We start from the raw sequence: 27,292 nt of genomic DNA, 5'->3' as shown, positions 1-27,292 counted from the left end.
ACTCGCAATGCAGAAAAAATCACCCCCACTAACTACAACATCAGTGGAAATCCCACATGCGAAGAAAAACGGAAAACAGTTCAAAAAGAAAAACCATGCTGCCAAACAGGCGCATTGGAAGCTGTCCATCATGTTAGAAAAAACAGGTGACAAAAACTGCAACAGTGTGTAGTTACACGAATGTGCGAGAATGCAAATTCCATTATAAATTAGCATACTGATCTACTGCCAATCCCGTATTCATTCAATAAAACAGAACAGAATAACCGTGAAGCAAAAACGGAACAAAAAAAAACAAAAAAAACCAGGTGCATAATTATCAGGACTATTCAAGCATAACAGGTGGGGGAAAGTAACTCTATACTTGCAAGAGCAATATTACACGTCACCCCTGGCCCACGGCCCAAAAATACTTTACCTGAAAATTTCTACACCCAAAATCTTGAAAAATAAAAGAAAAAGAAAAAAACACACGGCATTTTCTACATCTTACTGTGAATAAATAGCTATAGATACATACAAAATAAATAGCAAAAATGTGGTTTAACATGTCATGTTCATACAGACCAATCTGTTATTTCAGTCTCGATTAATTCGAATGTCAAGTGCCACGAAACAGAGTACCATTGATCGTAAGCTTGCCGTTTGCAAAACGAACACGTTTTCCTTCCTTGTAGGCCTTCTCCATTACATCTCTCAGTCCTTGCTTTAGTTTAAAGTCCGCATTGCACATATCAACTTGCACAAATATTCCGGAATCCTTCAGTACTTCTCGTTTTTTCATTAGAATCTGCTGTCGTTGTATTCGTAGAGGGAACTTGACAATTATGTGTCTTGGAGACGGGGGACGGTTTCCATTGACAGGGTTTCGTGCGGTGCGCGTTATCAATAATGATGTCCGACATGCGAAACTTTTCTTTTAGTATAGTTTTTATCACCTCAACACAGCTTTCACCCTTTTCTTCCTTCACTCCACCGAAGCGCAGATTGTATGATCTCGAATACCTTTCCATATTTAAACACGTATTTTCAACCATTTTCATCTTATCATTCGCAGTCTGCAGGGAATTAGCCAATTCTTCATATCGCTTGTCCTGGTCTTCAACCCGCGTCTTCAGAGTTGTCAGTTCGTCTTCTGTGTAGTTGACGCTGGCCTCAATGTCAACAACTTTTCTTTCAACCATCTCTATGTGCCCTAGTATTACCTTGCTCTTCTCTCATTTCATTTAGTGTTTTAGCCATACCGTCCACAGTTGAAACTAGTCCGGCAAGGCATTCATTAATAACTGACCTCATTTCCATGACAGGTATGCTAGTTGCGTCTTCCGACGTACTGCTGCGAGTCTCAGAACCTGGGTTACTACTGCGAGTGCGAGTGTCAGAACCTGAGTCACATGCTGCCTCGTGGCTACCATCTTGGAAGTATTTTGACGTGCACATACTAGTAGTTTTTTGTGGCTGGCTTCTCGACACAGAGCGAGATCCATAGTAGTTGACACGCGACCAAATAAACTAATAACTTTTTCCTCACAACTGCAGAAAATCTTGGTCCTTTTCTCGGCTATTTACGGTCTGTACTTGGCAGATTTATCAATCACTTTTGCAGAGCGCGCAGAAAGCACTGTTCATTCAAACATGACCCCCTAGATTTGGGAACAGTTATACTTTTAAACTTTACTTTGTTTTGGGAACAGTTACACTTTACTTTGATTGGGGAACAGTTATACTTTACTTTGATTGGTTTAATAACAGGTACACTTTGATGGGGGTGGGGGAGTTGAATGTTACTTTCATTGGGGAACAGGTACATTTTACTTTGATTGGGAACAGTTGCACTACTTTCATTTGGAACAGTTACACTTTGATGGGGGTGGGGGAGTTGAATGTTACTTTCATTGGGGAACAGGTGCATTTTACTTTGATTTGGGAACAGCTCCACTTTTAAACTTTACTTTGTTTTGGTAACAGTTATACTTTACTTTGGGGAACAGTTACACTACTTTCATTGGGAACATTTACACTTTGATGGGGGGGGGGTTGAACTTTATTTGGGAACAGTTACGCTTTTAAACTTTACTTTGTTTTAGGAACAGTTGCTTTGAGTGATGGTTTAGTCTTGTGGGGAACAGTTACACTACTTTCATTGGGAACAGTGAAACTTTACTTTGATTGGGGAACAGTTACACTTTACATCAATTAACATCTACATGTTATATACTTTGAGTCAGAAAAAGTTATACCTTTGGTTGAGGAACAGTGAAACTTTACTTTGATTGGGGAACAGTTACTTTTACTTTGATTGGGGAACAGTTACTTTTACTTTGATTGGGGAACAGTTCCACGTTACTTTGATTGGGGGACAGTTACACTTTAATTTGATAGGACAACAATTATACTCTACTTTTGGGAACATTTACACTTTACTTTCCTTGGAGATCTGTTACGCATTAATTTGATTTAGGAAAAGATACACTTTACATTGATTGGGGAACAGTTACACTTACTTTACTTTGATTGGGGAACAGTTACACTTTACTTTGGTGAACAGTGACACTTTACTTTGATTGGGAAACAATTACACCTTACTTTGAGTGGGCAACAGTTACTTTATTTTGATTGGGGGAGAGTTACTTTACCTTGATTGAGGAACAGTTACACTTTGAAGGGGGGGGGGGTTGAACTTTACTCGAGTGGGGAACAGGTACATTTTACTTTGATTGGAGAACAGTTACACTTTTAAACTTTACTTTGTTTTTATTAGGAACAATTGCTTTGAGTGATGGTTTAGTCTTGTGGAGAACAGTTACACTTTACATTAATGAACAGCTACACGTTATATACTTTGAGTCATTAAAAGTTAGAACTTACTTTAGTTGAGAAAAGTTACACTTTACTTTGCTTGGGGAACAGGTACATTTTTACTTTGCTTGGGGAACAGTTACACTTTAATTTGATCGGGAACAGTTGCACCTAACTTTGATTTGGGAACAGATACATTTTACTTGGATTGGGAAGCGGTATATTTTACTTTACTTTACTTTCCTTGGCGATCTGTTACACATAACTTTGGTTTATAAAACGTTACACTTTATTTTAGTTGAGGAACAACTACACTTTACTTTTATTGGGAAACAGTTACACTTTACTTTGGGGAACAGTTACACCTTACTTTGATTGGGGAACAAGTACATTTTACTTTGATTGGAGAACAGTTACACTTACTTTGTTTGGGGAACAGATGCATTTTGGTTTGATTGAGGAACAGTTATCCTTCATTTTGGTTGGGAAACAGTTTCACTTTAATTTGATAGGACAACAGTTATACTCTCTACTTTGAAGAATAGTTATCCTTCACTTTGATTGGGAAACAGTTACATTTTACTTTGATCGGGAACGGGTTACACTTTACTTTCATCGGGAACGAGTTACACTTTATTTGATTGGTGAACAGTTACACTTTGGGATTTTGGAAAAGTTGCACTTTACAGTGATTGGGGAACAGTTACACTTTTCTTTGGGGAACATTTACTTTGAGTGAGAAATAGTCTCACTTTATTTTGACTGGAGAACAGCTACAATTTACTTTGTCTTGGGAACAGTTACTTTGGCTGATGTTTAGTCTTGTGGGGAACAGTTATACTACTTTCATTGGGAACAGTTACACTTTACTTTGATTGGTTTAATAACAGTTACACTTTACTTTGATTGGGGAACAGGTATACTTTACTTTGATTGGGGAACAGTTACACTTTACTTTGATTGGTTTACAGTTACACTTTACTTTGATTGGGGAACAGTTACACTTTACTTTGATTGGGGAACAGTTACACTTTACCTTTGATTGGGGAACAATTATCCTTCATTTTGATTGGGGAACAATTATCCTTCATTTTGATTGGGGAACATTTACACTTTATTTTAATAAGGGAAAAGCTGTGTTACATTAAAATGTCAAAATTTAGGCAATATGGCATGTTATATATTTTTCTCCATTACATTGTCCATAATTGTTCCTGATGATGTACTTTGAATGAGCACTATATATTACCTTTGAATAAATGTTAATTTTGTGTCAAACAAACCAAAGTATTACTACACTATACTGGTTACCATGGTAACTGAGCAACATTTGAGTAGGTCATACATCATGATTTTTTGTACAAATAACTCTTTGTGAAATAAAACAACTGTTTGTGATTTACACATTTATTTTCTAATGTAAACATTTTAGTCTGGTTTCCATGGCAACCTATTTTTTTGTAATGATTTTTCTGAATGTTGTTAGAGGATACCCAACTATATGTAACAGTTTTTATATATGCCATTTTGTAATTATTTTCACTATTGATTTGATCCCTATTGATTTTTACCTTCCATAAGGAACATTCTATATTAGGGATTAAAAGTCTGTGTCTGTCTGTGTGCGAGTGTGTCTGTCTGGCTGTGTCACCGTTCCTCAAAAAGGTTGGCCCAATTCAAATGAAATTTGGTGTGCATATTCTTTAGGATAATGGCTAGAACCTATTAGGTTTTGGTAAACATGCCATGAATATTAATAATCTATTTACATAATTAAATGTGTTTTGTTGATTAGGCTATGCATGTATCTTAAGAGTGCAAGCTTCAAATTCAATATAATTTGGGACATGCATTAATAATAACAAAGTACATGTGTCATATAAAGTTTGATAAATATATATAACCTTTAGTTTTAATGAGTAATTTGTATAATTAATGATGTTCAGTAATTAGGCTATACATGAAGAATTCTAGCTTCAAGTTCCATGTAATTTGGTACATACATTCATGATAGCAGGGTGCACATGTATGTGTGTGTGTGTGTATATATATATACACACACTAGTATACATGTATGTTAATTATTACTATGAAAATGTTTCAACTTTATTTTATTTTTGAAAGGTAATACATTTTTATGTAAATTTCAATAAAGCATTATTATACTCCTTGTTATGACAGTTTCCATCCTTATTTGTTCCCACTTGGCAGAGCCAGGAGAGGGCTATGGGAATGACTAATATCTGTTATCAGTCCTATTCCTGATATGCATAAATCAAATTTAATTGGCCCTGGCATACATTTTGTGTACTGTGGGTGATGAATAACATTTAAAGAAGCCACAATGGCAAAGGCAAGAGGGAAGGGGCCCTACTCCATACGGTCCTGCCCGTCTCTGTCCACCTCCATCTCAAATATGCACAAGCCAATTTCAACCAAACTTTCAGTCAACATTATACAAATGTCGACTGGCCGTGAGGGCAATAGCATATACGTCTGTTCACCGCAAGGGCCTGTCGATCACCTCAACATCAACCTATATAGGTTGATGCTGAGGTGATCGACAGGCCCAAGGGGGGGGGGGGGGACTGACATGTTATTGTCCGAAAAAGAGGCCAGTCGACATTTTTTTTATAACACATGATCTCATTCATACTATTATAATAAACCTGACACTACAGACACATTATATACGATTACATTTGAACAATTTAATAAAGTCAAAACAGTTATAAATACTTTATGGATCTATACCAAATATCATTATTATCGTTTAGTAGTGATGTATATGCACACTACAGCCTTCAAAATTATAGTTTACTGTTTTTTGGTTGTTCCGGACATCTTGTTTTGACGCCTGAATGTTGATTGGAAACAAGGGCGATTTTGTAAAGTCGTTGAGAATCGCTTCTTCTTGTGATGAAGTGAGAATCAAAGAAGATTTTGGTACAGGTTCAATCTGTAAGCCAGGATTTGTTTCGGACATAAACTGAATTTCCGACGGTGATGAAGATGAAGACATGCAGGCTGGTGCGGTCGTGCACATACAGTTACCTTGCATTTTATTAGACAATGATGTACTCATTTCACACTTTTTCCGTTCACCCACTTTACTGCAGTGCTTGATGCTTGTCTCGGATTTGTGTCCACTCACACTCATTATGTGCCTGGCTTCAAAACCATCTGCATCTAATGTTGCAATAGTGGTAGCTCGAAGACAATGGTTGGTATACACTTTTGAACACTTCGCTTCCATTGAGATCGATTTCATTTTTGTCACCGAATGTATTCTTTCCAACGGCCATGTTATCATAACCTAACATGTAATGCTCCCGTCTGTCAAACTCTGAAAATCCTCTTTAGGACGTTGCTAGAAAGCTGTACAGGAAGGAATTAATCTGTCTCGAATGAACGAACTGGGCAAAGAGGACTGTGTGGTGTCTCATACATACGACCCTGTTGACTTTTGTCGCTGTCATCTGTCCTACGGTGATTTTTTGTTAGTTTATCACGCAATATTGAAGCGTATCTGAGACTAGTGGAATCGATTTGTATGCAAAAGTCAGTTCATTTCATGTCACAAACGTTCTCCCGGCCGCGATTACAGAGATACATCATATTGTCAATAAGCACCTTATTCTGCAGACCGCGAGGAGTTGACAGGTCGACGGCCATTGGTGTCATTATTTTGTTCATATCTTCCTGCGTTATTGGTTGTTTATGGTGAACTGTTTCTTTCCCTTCAGCCTAAAGTTTAACTTTACCAACATCGCCGAAAATACCTCATTTGAAGATTTAAAATCTCTGTCGTTGCCACATTGTACAATTTCTGCAGGTGTCGCTGAAGTCCGTACCTGATTGAAACCATTGACTTCTTGGCATACAATTCCCCATCACAGCGTCGAACAGACTAGACTAGTTCAGATCGAACTATTTCTGTGGCCCTCACCAGATATATTATCAAATCAACCTCCTTTTTGAAATGTACATAAAAATGTTATCCTGTTTTATATCTGGTGAATAAACAATTCAATTCAATCAATTCAATTCAACTCCTGCATAAAAATTACGTAGTAGCATACACAGTTCTGTAGGATTATCCTCCACTACAGACAATACCGTTCCTACTTCCACACAGTATTTTTCAAAAATACTCGCAGCATTTTTGATAACACACTCTGTCCGCTTAGCATCTTTGTGTGACACCAGTTCTGCAAGATCTTCTTCAGACACTTTCCAAAAATGTGAATTATCATTTACCGCCATGGCCATTGACCCGTTTGAATATTTGTCGTCTGCAAGGAAGACGCATACCACGTGACAGGGCATTGGCCAATCGCAACACGACTCGCGCAGATGATGTGTTATAACAAGTATTATAATATACCTAGTGATAATGCTGTGCCATGATTCGCTAGAATCAGTCACGTGATAGGAAAATAGAATGACTATTTCCCTAGGGAAATAGTTCCATCAACTATTACTTGGTCACGTGACCACCGTGAGTTCACAGCAGGTCAAAATGGCGGCTTCTGATGATGTCGTCTGCCACCGCGAGTTCACAGCACGAGGTATATTATAAAACACATATTGCCTGGCCTATATTCGGGCTATAGCACTCGTTCATTACCCCCTCGTGACTGTGGGTTACCAGAATAGCATGCTATTTCATCGGCCTTTGGCCTCGGGAAATAGCATGTGATTCTGGTAACTCACAGTCCCTCGGGTGTAATAAACGGGTGCTATAGCCCTCATGGCCAGGCAATATGTGTTCACTATGGTTGCATGGAATGCATGCTGTCTTTGATCCAGCTATTGGGCGATTTTTTTTATATCGTTATCGGTTTTCAAAATGTAATCAAGAGAAGCGGAGATTATGGGGGCTAACTATCTATCTCGACTGCACAGTAAACAGGGGAGTACCTGACCAATCTATGAATAAATTGAATGATTTGATATTATCACTAAACCACAAGCCTTTAAGGGAGCCTTCAGAAATTACTGGGGGGGGGGGGGCGATTTAGGGCATCTCTGAGCTGTAAAATGTGACCCCTCCCCTTACTAATTTCTCTAAAATCTGCCCCCCCCCCCCCCAATCTCTAAATGACAAATTCACTGATGGATGGATGGATGGATGGAAATCATGTGGACAGATTAAAGGGACAGTAGCTGTAACTTTTGATGATGTTTAGTATGTTTTGTTTTGTATATCAAATACAGTTTTTAGTTTCTTGTTCTATTCCATAACACACATTGAAACACTCCTGTGTTTGGCAAACGCTTGGAAACATAGCCTGTATATCTACAGGTATATGGGGCATATACTTGGTAAATTTATCCAGCACTTCAGAACTGAGGAAATTCAACGAGAAACCGGATGTCACGAGCACTGTACTGTAAGCTTACTGATGTAGAAGTTGAAGTTCGGGCGAACGTAAAATTTAAGGGTGGAGTATCAAAACGTACACATATACGGACTGTCACTTCTGGGCACTGTACTCCTTACAGGGCTCTAGAGTATGCATTATTCTATGTGTGCGATGATGGAGTCAGGTGACATTATTCCACTGAATATTCATTGGATTGTCTGTACGAATTTTCCCATCCACCGACCTATAAACCTTTGCATTTATCCAAATTTCATTTCATACCCGAAGCTGCATCAAAACGCGAGCAAATCTTTAAAAAGTTACAAATAGACTTGCTTTCCGTAACAATAGCCGTGCTGTCATCAGCTACTGAAGCAGTTTACACTCAGTCAGGATACGCCCGGGTATATTTATGCCTTTGATAGAATCATCTGCCATCACAGCAGCCGCGAAAGTCTCGATAAATAGAACATAAAGTAAAGGTGATAAGGGACAGCCTTGTCTAACCCCCGTGGAGGTCAAAAGGTTCTGGCAGGTGTCCATTACAAATGACGGAACGTTTATATCCGTGTACAAAATCTTTATCCACTGTCGAAAAACTGGTCTGAAATTCATTCTCTCCAAAACTCAGTAAAGAAAACCCCAATCTACCATATCAAACACTTTTTGTTGATCGAGCGAAATAATAGCTGTGGGAGTATTTCGAGCATTAGCAATACAGGAGAAATCACGAATGATTTGAATGTTATCTGTGATTGATCTTTTTTTTTACACCACAAGTTTGATACTGACTGACCAAAACTTGCATAACAGACCTTTAAAATGATTACCAAGCACGTCAGACAGCAATTTGTAGTCCACATTTAAGAGCGACAGTGGACGCTTATTCTCAGGTTTACGATGAGCATCCTTGTTACCTGGCTTAGATATATCTAAAGTAAAGTAAAGTAATTATTCCACGGCATTGAGAGTCACTGAGTTTTTTATTTGCAAAAAAGTCAGTGAACATGTCTACTAAAATCGGACCGACCCAATCCCACGACGTCTTATAAAATTCCACAGTGAGGCCATCCCCATCTGGGGATTTATTACTATTCATCTCATTCAACGCCTTGCTAAGTCCTGTAACGAAATAGGGGCTTCTGGAAGAGTCTGTTCGTCTTCAGATAGTTTGGATTTGACATGCCCCAAGAAAAATTTAAATCAGTGTCAGAGATAAACAACCTTTTGTAGACATTTCCAAAAGTTTCAATAATTTCAGGATTCTTCGTTCGAAGTTTACCCGTAGAATCCAAAATTTCGGATATTTTTTTCCGTCTACCTCTTCGCCCGCCTCTCTTTGACGAAAAAATACTATGAGAGCATGATTTCTGGTTATTGTTCAAACCAAGGACACGTGCTCTGATTCCTGTTCCAGCATGTCTTTCCGACAAAAGGGACAACTCTTCAGAGCTACCTTCTTTATTATTTAACTTTGAAGTAATATTAATCAGTCTATTGTGAATTCTGTTGTATCTAGCGTGATGTTGCTGAGAATTGTGCTGCAATGTTCTTGTATGATGGTTTTATTAGAATGAGCCTTAACCATTTCCCACCACTCCCCTACCGTATCAAACCCATGTTTGAGGGTCTCCCAGCCAGACAAGGAGGTGAACTGCAAAGCTCTCTCTGATGTCATCTTTAATGAAATGCCAACAATGTGTGTAAAATTCCTTGGACAGACTCCCCCTGGTGTTTTTTGGTTTTCCATTTCTCTGAAGTGAAGTGAAGATTTCCTCTTGAGTTAAGGGCCCTTCTAAACTTTGTTGTTGTTCGGGTGTGAGCAAGGAAGTGATTTTTGAAAGGAAAAATTGTCTTGTTCGTTTTTGTCGAGAGTTTTGCAGAAATCAGTGTGTGTTTCTGAAATTTGTGTTTGAGTGTGGTAATGTTACCCTGGTGGTCCTGGATGACCGATATGATTTTTTAGCACAGCTGAACCTAAGTTCAGTAGTGCTATAGGCATCGTCCAACGTCTGTGTGTGTGTGTGTGTGTGTTTGTATGTATGTAAACGACTTAAAGTCAAAAACCACCAGACCGATTGGCTTGATATTTGGTTGGAACATTACTTATGGTGTTCCAATGAAAGATTTTTCAAATCAAAATGATCTTACCACCGGTTTGTGATTTTGGTCAAAAAATGTGATTTTTGGTAAAAGAAACTTAAACACAGAAACTACTGGGCGTATTGGTGCGAAATTTGGTGGAAACGTTCTTTAAGGGGTGTAAAGTAAGATTTGTTCATGACATGATGATTCCACCAGTAATATGCAAATCAGGGCAAAAAATGTGTCTTTTGGGTGAAAAGTCAACAATTCCAAAACTACTGAGCCGATTGGGCTGAAATTTAATGGGAATGCATCTAGGAATGTATAGATGAGGAAATATTAAGGATACAATGATGTCATGAGTGATATGCAAATTAGGTGTAAAAATGTTCATTTTTGGTCAAAAACTTGTATCTCACAAAGTACTTGGTCAATGACACAAACTTGGTGAGATATTTCTAGAAGTGTTACTATGCAGATTTTCTTCAAAATATTTCGACACACTTCGCCCTAGCAACCATGACCGCGCCCTTAGAAACAACCAATTGGCAGTATATTTTGGTCAAATGACAACATCATCTGCTTTTTCACTAGCTATAGCCCAATTACATGTACATCGAAAACACCAAAACAATTTCCAAATTACCAAGGTGAAGTCACTGAAAATTTCAATCACGAAACAACGAACCAAGATGAAAGATGCACTGAAAAAGTGACCGTGAAATGAGGCATCATCCTTACGCTAATACCTACCAAAATCTAAGCTACCCGTTTCGTTCTCCTGCACTTTGATGGCGCAATGCACTCCGTAGGAACATAAATTCAGACACCATCTTTCAACAAGGTGTACCTACGCTCACATCCTTCCCCAAAGTGACCCCTTCACGATCACTCTTCCAGTGCTAAACCAAGAATTAAACATTATCCAATAATTAAATTTCATTAAAGAAATGGATCGCCTTAACCAAATTTAATATAAATGAGATCTCTTATCCAAAGTAAACTTAAAACAAGTAACCATCTGACCTTTTGGAGCCACCTAAGTGCTTACACGTGACCATCCGCTGCCGCCACCACATTCACTGTTTATACGTGGATATTGAACGTACCTCCCTTCCGTATAAAGATGTTTCCAAGACACCATCGCGATTCAAACTCACTTCTAGACAAGTGCATAAGATCAGCTTCCAATCTATGGTAGACCGATGACTTTATGTGACGGAGCACATCCTCTGGAGTATGGATCACTTCTTCGAAGAACATTTCACATCTTGACTTCCAAATGTATTGTTTAACGGTATTGCAGACAAACAAAATAAATGCCAATTTTTCCTTGTTTGGTGCTGGCCTCGGAATACCATATATAACCAAATCTTTATCATATTTCAAATTAAGCCCAAGTTTCTGTAGAATAGAATCTACCCATGACCATAAAAACGAACTAAAGTAACAGTCCACCATAACACGGGGGGTAGTTTCAACCATTGTGCAATTTTGTCTGAGACAACGGGACACGCTCTAACATGTCCCCCAACTAGCCAGACAAGATCTAGTGTACAGAATGCCATGTACACATTTCCATGCTAATTCCTTCTGCCAGTTGTCTAAGATAGAATTATGGACATTTTCCCAAATACGTTTCCAATCCAAAGTCGGTAGTTTCACAACAACAGATAGAGAGATTATTTCAAAAGATTGGAACAATTTACACATTTGTCGTGCAAATGTTCCAATTCATATCTGATACTTTTTGTGTGATAAATCTGACAACCTCGATAATCTGTTTGTACCACGACAGGATTTCCTGGAAGTGGGGACTTAGATTCGGAAAAATGGTTCAGAAGGGTAAAGCTACAAACGATAGCATAAATAACGCTGACGTCATCAATACTTCCTTCCTATTCGAAAGAAGATTAATATTAGACAAAAGCAGAGCCCTAGCTTTTTGTTTCATATCTACGAGACCCATGCCCCCCTTTTCTATGAGAAGAAACATTACAGTTCTTTTCACTATTGCAGTCTTTTTCATAAAAGAGAATATTTCTTTTGTTAATTTTATCATACATGTCATCAGGGTTTGGAAAAACCGAGGCCACATAATACAAAACAGGGAGAGCAACAACATTAATAACCAAAACTTTTCCAAGTATTGAAAGACGTCTGTTTTTCCAAGAATCAATAACTTTCTTAAATTTGTCATGTGACTTTTCCCAGTTTGTTTTCCCAGGACCAGTCCCTCCCCAAAAGAATGCCATTTACTTTGATATAATCCTTCTTCCAATTAATGTTCATTGGAGTATCAGTCCTGTTCCTCCAACTTCCTGCCCACAAGCCTTTACACTTGTTCATATTTAATCTAGTGCCAGATGCCCGATCAAATCGGGTACACAGTTTGAAAAGAGCCTGTATGGACTTATCACTCGTTATGATAGCAGTACTATCGTCTGCATACTGAACTAACTTGCAAGCTGAGCCTCCTCCACATTCACCCCTTCTATTTTGGAGTCTGCCCTAACTGCCGCAGCAAAGGGCTCAATGAACAAAACATATAGAAGGGGTGATAGGGGACACCCCTGCCTTACATCCCTTTGTAACTCTATGGGATCTGACAAAAACCCATTGACTAAAATTGAACTGTTAATACCTGAATACAAAATATCAATCCACTGGAGAAAAACCGATCCAAAATTCATAGTTTCTAACACTTTATGTAAAAAGCCCCAGTCCACCCTATCGAAGGTTTAAAGCTTTCTCCTGGTCTTAGGAAATAACTGCCCCGGGGGAATTACGTTTATTGGCCAAAAAAAGGAAATCCCGAACAATCAGAGTATTGTTTCTTATGGAACTGTGGTTGACTCCGCATGTTTGATATTGGCTAACCAATGAGCTCATGACATGACGTAGGCGGTTACACAGAACTTTTGCCAAAATCTTATAGTCTACATTCAATAACGATATAGGCCTTTTATTTTCCACTTTAAATTCGGAACATTTATCTCCGGAAACTTCTTTGTTAAGAAGGGTAATAATTCCCAAACGTTATGAATCACACAGCCTTTTGTGCTCAAAACAGTTCTGTAAGACTTCTAACAAATGTGGACCTAGCCAATCCCATGATGCTCTGTAAAATTTTAATGTGAGGCCATCACTTCCCAGGGATTTATTACTAGACATTTCCTGCAATGCACTACAAAGATGCTGCAAAGACAGGGGTACCTCTAATCTTTCTTTCTCTGTCTGCGAGAGTTTGGACTCGAGACAATTAAGAAAAAAAATCTTGCTTTTTATATCCCTCACCCCTTCCTTAGAAAACAGGTTTTCGTAGAACTCCCTGATGATCTGAATAATTTTCCCAGGTTCATCTTCCACTTTTCCCTCCCTATTAAGAATCTTTGAAATCCTGTTTCTTTTGGCTCGTCCCCTTTCTTATGCAAAGAAAAATCTAGTGCATTTTTCATCCAAATTTAGAACTTTTACCCTTGAGTGGATCTTCACCCCTTCGTGCCTTTCGGCTAGGATGACTTTAAGTTCATCATGAACTACCCTGTACTCTTCTAAAAGCCTTTCAGAATTCCCTCCCTCTCTGTTAAGCTTTGACAAAATGTCTATTAACTTATCCAGAACTTGTTTGTGCTTGGCTTTCACTTTCTGACTACGGTTACCTTATCGTGAGTTCGATACGACACTTCACGAGATCCCACCATTCCCCTATGGTATCAAAACCCGTTTTCAGCATTTCCCAATCTTTAAAGGAGTTTCTCAAGTTATCTTGGAGCTCTGAATCAGAAACAAGCGAACTGTTGCACTTCCACAACCCGGGACCATATGGGACTGAGTGGTGGTTAGTCAAACGAAGAGTAACAAAGTTATGATCAGATAAAATACAGGGGAAGATACTACTGCTTGCTTGCAAGGAGCAAGACATGTACCATCTATCTAAACGACTTCCAATTTTATTGTCAGTCCTACGCCAGGAATATTGCCTAGACTCTTTGTTTTGATCCCTCCAAATGTCCACTAATTGGTAATCCTTACAAATTTTCCTTAAAATGTCGCCCCCACATAACAAGTAGTATTGGATACAGCTCCCCCAAAACGGTCTTTTACATTTTCTACACATTAATTAAAGTCACCACCAAATAAAAATTTTCGTGACTAATCAATATAATAATGAAGATTATCAAGAAAGGCACCCCTCTGTGCTGGGTTATTGGGGGCATAAACATTACAAATCCTGCATGAAAAACCCTCGTTGTCTACGAGCGTCCCTGCTACGACCCTCCCATCCGCATCCGAGGACACGTTTATCAAGATTAAACTAGACTTGGGGGCTATTAGAATTCCCACTCCACAACTACTGTTCGTCCCCAAACTCCAAAAGGCTGACCTTCCCCATTCGCTATTCCATCTGTCAATTTCTTGTCTTGTACTGATGTGTGCTTCTTGTATGCAAATGACCTCGTAGTGTGAATCTCGGCAAAAATGAAATAACTGACCTCGTTTCTTACAATCTTTTAACCCATTGACGTTAATTGTACACAAGGAAAAAATACCCATGAGAAAAATTAACTGAATTAGACTCCTAGTGGACAACGGGGTGTAGAACATACAGGGTATGGGAGGAAACTACTGAAAATATTTCTCTAAATCTTCACAATCGTTTGCTAATACAAAATCAGAGGATGCTTTTTATACAAATGCGCCAGAGAGCTTTCTTCATTTTCCTTTTCGACATGGTATTAATACTATGCCCAGTTTGTGCTTATCCCTACAGTGATTCAGTAAGACATTCCATCCTGAACAAACAAAACTACAGGGCTACCCAGACAGTGCACTGCAACCAACTTTTACCGTATTTAAATCGTGTAGAGTATAATTCCTTACACGATCCCTTGCTATACAGGCACTAGCCTTGCCCTTTTTCTTGGAGGAATCTCTAAAAAAAATAATGACTATCTATGGTGTCTGTCATAGACGCAACACTTTCATTTTCGGACTCCCCATTAAATTGACTTCCACTAATGTACAAACGCTTTGCGTCAATATCTATCTCAGAATCGGAACTGGCCGACCTTTTCTTGCTTGCATCCATATATTCCATACCATGACAAGACCCAAAATCAGATTCAGAGTCAGAACTATTTGAATCATGACTATAGTCAACTACGTCATTTCTGACACGTTGCGCTGGAGTAAGCTGTGTGTCCGACATTTGACTAGACAATACTGTACACGTATCTTGGGGCGTGGCCTTTTCAGAAGTCGACTGACGAGCATTGCTTATGACCTTTTTAGGGGAAGAGGGCCCACCTTCATCACTGTCCTTTTCAGGGGAGTTATCTGCCACGTCACCATTACTGCCGTTTTGGGTGATGTTAGTTTGCACAACAGTCTCTTGACTTACCGAATCGCCGCCTTGGGGCGTGGCCTTTTCAGGGACTGGCCCAGTATAATTTTCATTATTCTCAGGAGGAGAGGACACATCATTGTCATTGTTTACCGACGAGTTATTACCTTCAGACCCTTCATTGACTTGAATTGTGCTCCATGCCGGTGATAAAGATACTTTGTTAGCAAAAGACACTTTACAATTCCTATACACATGACCCTTATCACCACAAATCGTACACTTCACTTCATTTGGACAGTCCTGTGCTGTGTGCTATAACTCTAAACATTTGAAACGCTTGATATTTTTACACTCCTACCAAAATGCCCGGTTTGGCCACACCTTGCACAAGTACGTGGCTGACCAAAATAGGATATCCACACATTACGGTTGCCAATGCGCAACGTTGACAGAATGTTGGGTTTCAATTTCATTTTATATTGTCTTGTTCCATTAGAGACAGTTGGAAATTCCTGGTACACACACTTTCTGGATGCTAGAACTTCCCCATATTGAGATAACACGTATCTGACAAAGTTATCATCCAATTCATTTTCAATATACCAAGCTGTGACAACTGTTGTGTCAGAATATGCATGCACTGAACAACCTCCACGTTGCCTAAATTTTTCCTCAAACGTTCTCCTGTGAACCACCTGTCGAAACGTGGTGTCAAACCCATTGCCAGGCAATTTCTGTACAACAGCCAAATGCTCGTGAATATCAATATCCAATTCTTTAAGAATGTTGAACACATCTTTAGAGGATTTACCATCTTCAAAACGAACCAAAAAGGTGCGGCCCTTTCGCACCAGAGGCCGAACCCCAGCCATGGTAAAAAAAAAAAGAAAACCAAAGAAGACACTTGGGTGGACACTCAGTCCAAACAAAGCCCAGCAAAAAGTAGGAAAAGATACAACTTACAATTTAACTTTAACTTCAAACAACGAGACCCAAGAACCTAAAGCAAGTGGCAGCAACGGATAGTCGGTGCAAGTGGTTATGCAGCAAGCCTGAACTTAGCCAAAAGGCCGAGAAGCGATAACGGTGAAAGGTACTCTGGGGTGGCCTATGTGCAATGAAATGGGGCGTTTATTTTCGACTTTTAAGTCGTCATTCGCTGTGCGGCTCTCTTTATTCAAAAGGGTTATTACACCCAAACGCTGAAACTTTCCCAACTTTTTAAATTCGAAACAGTCTAGAAACACATCCCGTAAGTGCGTACCCACCCAATCCCATGATGATTTGTAAAACTCGACAGTCAGCCTGTCACTTCCAGGGGATTTGTTGTTGGGCATATCATTGATTGCAAGGCGAAGCTCTTCAACCGTGAGGGGGTGCTTCCAACTTTTCCCTCTCTTCACTCGACAGTTTTGACTCAATATGGTTGAGGAAAAAATCTTATGTCGACGAATCTAACACTTCTTTTTTGGAAAATAAATTTTCGTAGAAGTTCCTAACAATACCTACAATTTTTGGGGGTCACTTTCAATTGTCCCTTTCTCATCTAACATTTTTTCAATCGTTTTCTTTTTCCCCCTACGCTGCTCTTTGGCCAAGAAAAACCTTGTAGGCATTTCATCATTATTGAGTACTTTCACCCTTGATCTGACTTGGGCGCCTTTATACCTTTCAGCAAGAATGTTATTAATCTCATCTGTTGTCTTTTGATATTCATCGAACAAATCTGGGGAACTATCTACCGCATTGATTTTTTATGACAGGTCAGATAGTTTATCGATGAGTGTTTTGTATGTACCATTGGCTTTTTGCCTATATGCTTTGCAATGTTGTTTAACAATGACTTGTATGCGCTGCTTTACCTTTTCCCACCACTCTCCCAGGGTATCGAACCCCGATTTCAAGGTTTCCCAGTCTCCCATATTCCTGGAAAACAGGGTCACCAATTCTGGCGCTATTACACTTCCACAGGCCTGGACCGTGTGGAGATGGACACTGAAGAGGAAAACTCAGTGTTAGAAAGTCATGATCGGAAAGAGCGCATGGAGAAATACTACAGTTGACAAGAGACGTGTACCAACAGTCAAACCGACTACCGATTTTGCCATCAGCTCTCCGCCACGTATATTGTCTACCGGACTTATTTTGTTTATGCCAAGTATCAACCAATTGGTAGTCGTTGCATACGCTCCTCAAAGTATTTGACCCTATAAAACATGAAGTATTTGAGGGTGCTCCCCCAAAACGATCCATATCCCAATGTACACAATTGAAGTCCCCACCTGGTTGTGCCAATGTAAGCGTGAATGTTTTCAAAGAACGTAACCGTACTCTCTGTGCTGGGTTGTTAGGAGCATAAACATTACACAACCTAGCAGAAAAACCATCACATGAACAAGGTTACCAGATAAAATTATCCCCTCAGCATCCGAAGTGACATTGGTCAAACTTAGTCTAGACTTGGGAGATATTAAAATTCCCACCCCACAACTGCTATTGGTTCCCAAACTCCAAAATGCGGGTCCGCCCCACTCCCTACTCCAATTCTCAATTTCTTTCCGGGAACTGATGTGGGCTTCTTGGACACAGACAATATCATATTCTGAGTCCCTACACAATTGAAAGAATTTACCGCGCTTAACATTGTTCTTTAAGCCATTGACATTAATGGTACAGAGTGAAAGGATAGACATGAATAGGTATAAAAGACAGATTGTTTTACACATAGTAGAGGAGAAGGTCACCAAAGGACAATAACCTATACAAAGTATTCTTCGAGTGTTTCACAATCATTCGATTGCACAAAACTGGGGTGTTTTTTACACAGATGGTTTAACCACTCTTTCGGGTTGGCAAATTTTCCACACTTCCCCTTTGGGCAACTTATTTTAACACTGTCTTGTTTGTGTTTATCTCTACAGTGGTTTTGCATTGCACCCCACCCGGTACAACGCATTGTGCATGGTTGTCCAGAGACAGACGAACATGTGACTACTGTCTTATCTAAATTATTTGAGAAGAGAGATAGGTCGCTTATTTTTTGGGTTCATGTGTGCATTTTCATTACCTGGGAAAGATGTGTTTACCTGTTTATTGAGGAGGGTGATGACGCTCCTCCCCTGAGAAGTTGATAGTTCCCCTCGTTCAAGCACTTCATTCAGGACGTTTGTAATGTCATCGCCGATGAAGTGCCAACCCGATAGATAAAATTCTTTCGGGAGACCATCTCCCCCCGGTGTTTTGCAGTTTTCCATTTGTGTAAGTGAGTTGAATAATTCTGTTTTAGTTAGGGGGCCCTCTAAACTCTGTTTTTGTTCAGGTTTGAGAACGGAAGTGATTTTAGAAAGGAAAAATTCTTGTTGGTTTTTGTCCAGGTCGGGTTCAGAAGTAAAGAGTGTTTTGTAAAAGTTAGTGAGTGTATTTGAAATTTCTTTTTGAGTTCGATGAGTTTTACCTTGACCATCCTGAATGGCTGTGATGATCTTTTTCCTACCGCGATTGTGCTCGCGACTGAAAAAATACCGAGTACACCTTTCAGAAAGGTCAAGTCTGCGGACGCCCGCGCGAATCATGGTGCCTTGCTGCCTTTTGATGTTTAAAGAGTTAATTTCCTCTTTTAATAGATGGTAATTGCCTAATGTTTCATTCATTCTATCACCTTCATTCAGCTTGATGGTATATTTTGCGAGGTCGTTTTGGAGGGATTGAAGTTTTGAGTTGTTTTGTTTTTTCATTAGCACATTGTTTTAACACAGACTTAAAACGGCCCTTAACCATATCCCACCAATCGGATAGGTTCTGGAAACCTGGTTTAAGTGTTTGTCAGTTTGTATAATGTTGCTGAAGTTTATCAATGATAGTAGGGTCCTGAAGTAGGGAGATGTTGAACTTCCACACCCCTGGACCACGCTGAGATACAGAAGGGAGGAAAACAGAGATTTGAACGTAGTCGTGGTCAGAAAGATGGCATGGGAAAATAGAAGTGGATGTTTTAAGGGAAGATGTATAGTAGAAGCGATCTAGGCGGGAGGAGACCGTGTTCTGTTTATCGCGCCATGTGAATGCTGAGACGTTTGGATGTTGAATACGCCACTGGAGTCCACTAGTTTAAAATCTGTAGTAAGAAGGTTCAACTCCCTACTCCCTGCAAAACTATAAGTACTGGAAGCGGAGCCTCCTAGTTTGTCTAATTGTTTTTCGACGCAATTAAAATCACCCCCAATTAGAATAGAGTCTCCTCCTTGAAAGAAGTTATGTAAAGAATTAAAGAAAGGAGGCCGATGATTTGGAATGTTTGAGCCATAAATATTGATCAGGGAGAGCGATGTTCCACCGATGTGGACAGTGCATGATATCACTCTGCCATTGTCATATTTTTTAACGTTGATGTGATGGAGTTCAGTGTTCGGGGAGAAAAGGACTCCCACCCCCCTACTACTTGGAGAGCCAAAATTCCAAATGGTATTCCACCCCACTCATTTGTCCATTGCTTCTCTTCACTGATTGAATTTATGTGAACTTGTTGAAGGAAAACAACATCATACTTATTGCGGCAATGGTTGAAGATTTGCGACCTTTTTGAAGTATTCTTCAAGCCATCGACGTTAATGGTCAGAATGGTCAAGGTAGCCATGAAGTGAAATAATAGAGAGGGTACTGTCATGTGTGTTTAATGATAGAAGAGGGGGAAATTTAATCAAAAAAATAATAATCAAGTAAATGTAAGTCTGTGTGTCTGTGGCAGCAGTGGTGTAGCCAGTCTGAAGTGTTTTTGGATTTGGAAGTGCATCTCCTAATGGGGCAAGGTAACTCAATCGTGTCTAAGCAATTGTGTGTGTTCTGTAGGTGTGCAATCAGCATTGGCCAGCCGGTGAGTATTGTTTGACAGTTCTCGCTAGATTTATGCATTTTACAGCACCTTACTTCTATTTCATTTAACCTATGTAAGCATGAGTCTCTCATTTTACTTACAGCTGATTTAATCTGTCTGTTTTCGAAGGATTCTGGTATATCGTAGTCACTATTGTTGGAATCTGTGTCTGTTTGTGTGGTGTAATTCTGTTGACTGTCATAGTATCTGTCTGTCTCTGTTGAGGTACTAATGTCTCCTGAAATGGGAGAGTATCGTGTTTCTGTGTTATTTGTGGAGTTTTCTTCCTGTGAATCGTTTTCAGAATTTATAAGTTCAGGGGGTTTTGGTCTATTGTTTTCTTCCCCCTCAGAGTCGTTTTCGAGATCGGATGATGTTCGTTTCTCTCTTTGTGGACCGGTGGTAGGTGTGACCTTTTCAAGAGAGAAGATATCAGGTGTCAGTGGTAAAAGTAAGTTTGTGTCATCTGTTTTTTCTTGTGGTGTATTGTCTGTATGGTTGTCAGCTGTTTCCATTGTGTGACTATCGTCCTGTGCGGTGTTCGTGTTTGTTTCAATGTCTGGTTTAGTGCTTGTATTTGTTTTGTTGTTTTCATTTTCAGTTTGCACAGTTGGGGGGGGATTGGTACCCATTTGTCCGTTATAGACACTTTATTAGCAAAGGAGAGATGACAAGCCCTGTAGCTGTGTCCCTCGTCACTACATATGGTACACTTTATTTTCTTTGTGCACGTTTCGACAGTATGCCCCTGCTCAAGGCATCTAAAACACGTTTCAACAGTGCACTGCTTGGCAAAATGGCCTCCCTTACTGCATTTTGCACAAATTTTGGATTGCCCAGCGTACGAAAACCATATGTTACAGACTCTGATCTTTGGTGGAATGTTTCGTCGAAGCTTAACTTTGTACTGTCGCAGCCCATTGTAACATGATGGGAAATCAGCGTATACACATTTGCGCGCAGCTAATATTTCGCAGTAAGGCGAAAGCGCATGTTAAACGAAATATTCCTCAAGATCATTACCGACAAAAGATGCCGTGACAAAAACGAAATCTTCATACGAAGATATAGTAGAAAGTAAAGGGGAGGGTTCTAGTTTAGTAAAGAATTCTCTTCTTAAAGAAATAGAACGAAAAGTAATGTCGTACTTCGACGCTGCTATTCTTTCAACAGCTTCAAGATGGGGTTCTACTTCTACCCCATTGTCTATAAGAAAAGAAAAGACCTTCGTTCGAGGTATATTTTCCTCCTTAAATAAAATATTCAAGACTTTGGCCTTCTTGATGACCATGATTTAAAGGAAAGGAAAAAGAACTTTCTTAGTAAAGTTTAATTAAATATCTGCATGGGAAATGATCTGCATTTTCTCCAAAAATGTAAATGACTTTAGTATTATGATATCTCAATGTTTAAGTATGTAAAATGCAGAAAACAAAGTCAATTCAAAATAACGCCTAGGTAATGTTCTCTAGGTGACCAGTAACCATGGTATTGTTTGGAAGAAATACTGCATAGTGATATGCAAATGTACTCGGTCAGATTGACACCTTGCTACACCCGGGCATCAGCTACCATTAGAACTCCTGACAATTTTATGAAAGTTGATCAATATATTTGTGTACCTGTTTTAAGTTGTATTGTGAAGTCCAAAATGGAGGATAACGTGACATTTGAAAAAGAAATAGAAGGGCAATTATTGTTTATTTTTCTATATTAGGGATTTCTCATGTGAGTTATTGTAAACACATTCTGTGGAGAGCACATTCCCCTGAGGATCCCCATACCAACTAGTTACCAACCAATTTCAAATACACTCACTAACTTTTACAAAACAATAGTTGGTACAGGCCGGGACTGTTCTCTCCACAGACTGTGTTTACAATAACGCACATGAGAAATCCATAATATACAAAAATAAACAATAATTACACTTCTATTTCTTTTTCAAATATCACCTTATCCTCCATTTTGGACTTCACAATACAACTTAAAACAGGTACACAAATATACTGATCAACTTTCTTAAAATTGTCAGGATTTCTAATGGTAGCAGATGCCCGGATGTAGCAAGGTGTCAATCTGACCAAGTACATTTGCATATCACTATGTAGTCTTTCTTCCAAACAATACCATGGTTACTGGTCACCCAGAAGTGGCCAACAGTACGTCGTTGTTATTTTGAATGGATTTTGTTTCCTGCATTTTACATACTTAAACATTGAGATATATATAATACTAAAAAAGTCAATTACATTTTCTGAGAATAATGCAGATCATTTCCCATGAAGATATTTGATTAAACTTTGGTAAGAAACCTCGAGAATTTACCTTTCCCTTGCCTTACCTGAAACCGTACTAGGTCTTTTAACCCACACATAGGCCACCCCAGAGTACCTTTCACCGTTATCGCTTCTCGGCCTTTTGGCTAAGATCATGTGTAGTATCTGTTCTTATCAGCTTAATATCTGATACGCTGCTTATCGAGCAGCTCGATATTAAACTGATTTTTGCAATCGGGCTATGGAATAGGAGCTTGCTCCGTCCTGGCCACGGATCCACCTGGTATTGCAGTACCTCCAGGAACGGTCCACCATCTTATTGAAATAAAGAATAGAAGTAATAGTTGAATTTTGTGGTGGACTTCACATTGTTCTTACAAATCATTTAGGACGTTAATATTGTTCTGTCGCTTTGAAATGTACTTTTGAACTAAAATAACACTGTCAATTTGTTGACGGTTGTACTTTCACGGTTTCTAGATCATTCAGCGGAGATTTTCTCACATGGTCCCTAGATTTACATGAGCCGGGCAGCTTATTCGAAGGGGATCCTGACGGTTATGTTTCTCCCATATCATTACAAAAAGGTGGATTGGGACTCGTCAATGTTATCCAAAAGTCAAATGCACTTTTTGTCAGTTATACTTTAAAGACAATCTATGACAGACATGTTTCGAACAAATCACTTGTTTATGAATCAAAGGAAGAAGACGAGAACTTATGTATGAATGTGATGACTGACTATCGTTTCAAACCACTAGTTGGTACGGGTATCCTCAGGCCGGGACTGTGCTCTCGAAAGACTGTGTTTACAATAACGCACATGAGAAATCCGTAATATACAAAAATAAACAATAATTACACTTCTTTTTCTTTTTCAAATGTCATCTTATCCTCCATTTTGGAATTCACAATACATCTTAAAACAGGTACACAAATATATTGATCAACTTTCATAAAATTGTCAGGATTTCTAATGGTAGCAGATGCCCGGATGTAGCAAGGTGTCAATCTGACCAAGTACATTTGCATATCACTATGTAGTCTTTCTTCCAAACAATACCATGGTTACTGGTCACCTAGAACATTACCTCGGTGTTATTTTGAATTGACTTTGTTTTCTGCATTTTACATACTTAAACATTGAGATACACATAATACTAAAGTCGTTTACATTTTTGGAGAAAATGCAGATCATTTCCCATGCAGATTTTTAATCAAATTTTGCCAAGAAAGATCGAGAATTTACCTTTCCCTTGCCTTACCTGAAACCGTAATAGGTCTTTTAACCCGCACATAGGCCACCCCAGAGTACCTTTCACCGTTATCGCTTCTCGGCCTTTTGGCTAAGATCATGTGTAGTATCTGTTCTTATCAGCTTAATATCTGATACGCTGCTCATCGAGCAGCTCGATATTAAACTGATTTTTGCAATCGGGCTATGGAATAGGAGCTTGCTCCGTCCTGGCCACGGATCGACCTGGTATTGCAGTACCTCCGGGAATGGTCCACCGTCTTATCGAAATGAAGAATAGAAGTAATAGTTGAATTTTGTGGTGGACTTCACATTGTTCTTACAAATCATTTTGGACGTTAATATTGTTCTCTCGCTTTGAAATGTACGTTTGAACTAAAATAACCATGTCAATTTGTTGTTATGGCAATTAGAATAGAGTCTCCTTCTTGGAAGAAGTAATGTAAAGAATTAAAAAAAGGAGGCCGATGATTTGGAATGTTTGGGCCGTAAATGTTGATCAGGGAGAGCGATGTTCCACCGATGTGGACAGTGCATGATATCACTCTGCCATTGTCATCTTTTTTAACGTTGGTGTGATGGAGTTCAGTGTTCGGGGAGAAAAGGACTCCCACCCCCTACTACTTGGAGAGCCAAAACTCCCACCCCACTCATTTGTCCATTGCTCCTCCTCACCGATTGAACTTATGTGGACCTCTTGAAGGAAAACGACATCATACCTATTGTGGCAATGGTTGAAGATTTGCGACCTTTTTGAAGGATTCTTCAAGCCATCGACGTTAATGGCCAGAATGGTCAAGGTAGCCATGAAGTGAAATAATAGAGAGGGTATTGTCATGTGTGTTTGATGATAGAAGAGGGGAAAATTAATCAAAGAAATAATAATCAAGGAAATGTGTATCTTTATTTAGGACGAAGTCTGGGTGTCTGTAGCAGTAGTGGTGTAACCAGTCTGAAGTTTTTTTGGATTTGGAAGTACATCTCCTAATGGGGCAAGGTAACTCAATGGTGTCTAAGTAATTGTGCGTGTTCTGTAGGTGTGCAATCAGCATTGGCCAGTCGGTGAGTATTGTTTGGCAGTTCTCGCTAGATTTATGTATTTTACAGCACCTTACTTCTATTTCATTTAACCTATGTAAGCATGAGTCTCTCATTTTACTTACAGCTGATTTAATCTGCCTGTTTTCGAAGGATTCTGGTATATCGTAGTCTCTATTGCTGGAATCTGTGTCTGTTTGTGTGGTGTAATTCTGTTGACTGTCATAGTATCTCTCTGTCTCTGTTGAGGTACTAATGTCTCCTGAAATGGGAGAGTATCGTGTTTCTGTGTTATTTGTTTAGTTTTCTTCCTGTGAATCGTTTTCAGAATTTATAAGTTCAGGGGGTTTTGGTCTTTTGTTTTCTTCCCCCTCAGAGTCGGTTTCGAGATCGGATGATGTTCATTTCTCTCTTTGAGGACAGGTGGTAGGTGTGACCTTTTCAAGAGAGAAGATATCAGGTGTTGGTGGTAAAGGTAAGTTTGTGTGATCTGTTTTTTCTTGTGGTGTATTGTCTGTATGGTTGTCAGCTGTTTCCATTGTGTGACTATCGTCCTGTGCGGTGTTCGTGTTTGTTTCAATGTCTGGTTCAGTGCTTGTATTTGTTTTGTTTTGTCGTTTTCATTTTCAGTTTGGTACCCATTTGTCCGTTATAGACACTTTATTAGCAAAGGAGAGAGGGCAAACCCAGTAGCTGTGTCCCTCGTCACTACATATGGTCATGGAATACATCCATGATATGGTACACTTTAATTTCTTTGTGCACGTTTCGACAGTATGCCCCTGCTCAAGGCATCTAAAACACGTTTCAACAGTACACTGCTTGGCAAAATGGCCTCCCTTACCGCATTTTGCACAAATTTTTGGTTGCCCAGCATACGAAAACCATATATTTCGGTTATAAACTCTGACCTTTGGTGGAATGCTTCACCGAAGCTTAACTTTGTACTGTCGCAGCCCATTGTAACATGATGGGAAATCAGCGTATGTACACATTTGCGCGCAGCTAATATTTCGCAGTAAGGCGAAAGCGCGTGTTAAACGAAACAATCCTCAAGGTCATTACCGACAAAAGATGCTGTGACAAAAACGAAATCTTCATACGAAGATATAGTAGAAAGGAAAGGGGAGGGTTTTAGTTTAATAAAGAATTCTCTTCGTAAAGAAATAGAACGGAAAGTAATGTCGTACTTCGAAGCTGCTATTCTCTCAACGGCTTCAAGGTGGTACACAAACCCTTGGTGTAGGGTCTATGTATAAACACACCCCATAACACGTCAAATAGAAATAAACGAATAGAAACGAAACGTTCACATACACTTTTTGACTTGTGTTTCTTCATTCATGTAACATTTCTTTGCAAGTTGCCTTTTCGATCTTTGTTCAATTTCCGCTCTGTTCTTCCTTAAACTCTCATTTGGAGGTGGCAGGGGGGTCGCACCCTCTTGCACTTCGAACCAGCGTGGCTGGCCTGCCTGAGGACTCCAGTCGATATTACGATCATTTATCCGTAGGAGATATGTTGTAAAAATGATATATCCTTAATTATTAATTTCCTCAAAACAAAAAGAAGTATCTGTTCTTATCAGCTTAATATCTGATACGCTGCTCATCGAGCAGCTCGATATTAAACTGATTTTTGCAATCGGGCTATGGAATAGGAGCTTGCTCCGTCCTGGCCACGGATCGACCTGGTATTGCAGTACCTCCGGGAACGGTCCACCGTCTTATCGAAATAAAGAATAGAAGTAATAGTTGAATTTTGTGGTGGACTTCACATTGTTCTTACAAATCATTTTGGACGTTAATATTGTTCTGTCGCTTTGAAATGTACGTTTGAACTAAAATAACCCTGTCAATGTGTTGTTATGGCAAGAGCTCACTACTTTCACTGTTTCTAGATAATTTAGCGAGACTTTCTCACATGGTTCCCTAGATCTGCGGGAGCCGGGCAGCTTATTCGAAGGGGATCCTGACGGGTATGTTTTTTCCGGCCATTACAAAAAAGGACTCGTCAATGTTGTCCAAAAGTCAAATGCACGTTTTGTCAGTTATACTTTAAAGACAATCTATGACAGACATGTTTCGAACAAATCACTTGTTTAGGAATCAAAGGAGGAAGACGAGAACTTATGTATGAATGTGATGACTGACTATCGTTTCAAACCACTAGTTGGTACGGGTATCCTCAGGCCGGGACTGTTCTCTCCACAGACTGCGTTTACAATAACGCATATGAGAAATCCAT

At 39.3% G+C, this 27,292-nt stretch overlaps 2 non-coding genes and 1 pseudogene across 2 annotated transcripts; all 3 read left to right on the top strand.

The window, feature by feature from the left end:
• Positions 1–22,878: 22,878 nt before the first annotated feature.
• On the top strand, positions 22,879–23,069 carry LOC144445148 (U2 spliceosomal RNA). Its single transcript, XR_013481890.1, has one exon. It is a non-coding gene; the product is annotated as a U2 spliceosomal RNA (small nuclear RNA).
• Positions 23,070–24,078: 1,009 nt separating this feature from the next.
• Positions 24,079–24,269, top strand: LOC144445145 (U2 spliceosomal RNA). The gene has a single exon (XR_013481887.1). It is a non-coding gene; the product is annotated as a U2 spliceosomal RNA (small nuclear RNA).
• A 2,322-nt stretch (positions 24,270–26,591) lies between these two features.
• On the top strand, positions 26,592–26,772 carry LOC144445152 (U2 spliceosomal RNA; annotated as a pseudogene).
• The last annotated feature ends 520 nt before the right edge of the window (positions 26,773–27,292 follow it).

The sequence above is a fragment of the Glandiceps talaboti genome, chromosome 13, assembly GCF_964340395.1.
Source record: "Glandiceps talaboti chromosome 13, keGlaTala1.1, whole genome shotgun sequence".
Lineage (NCBI taxonomy): Eukaryota > Metazoa > Hemichordata > Enteropneusta > Spengelidae > Glandiceps > Glandiceps talaboti.
This window is presented reverse-complemented; position numbering and strand designations above follow the sequence as displayed.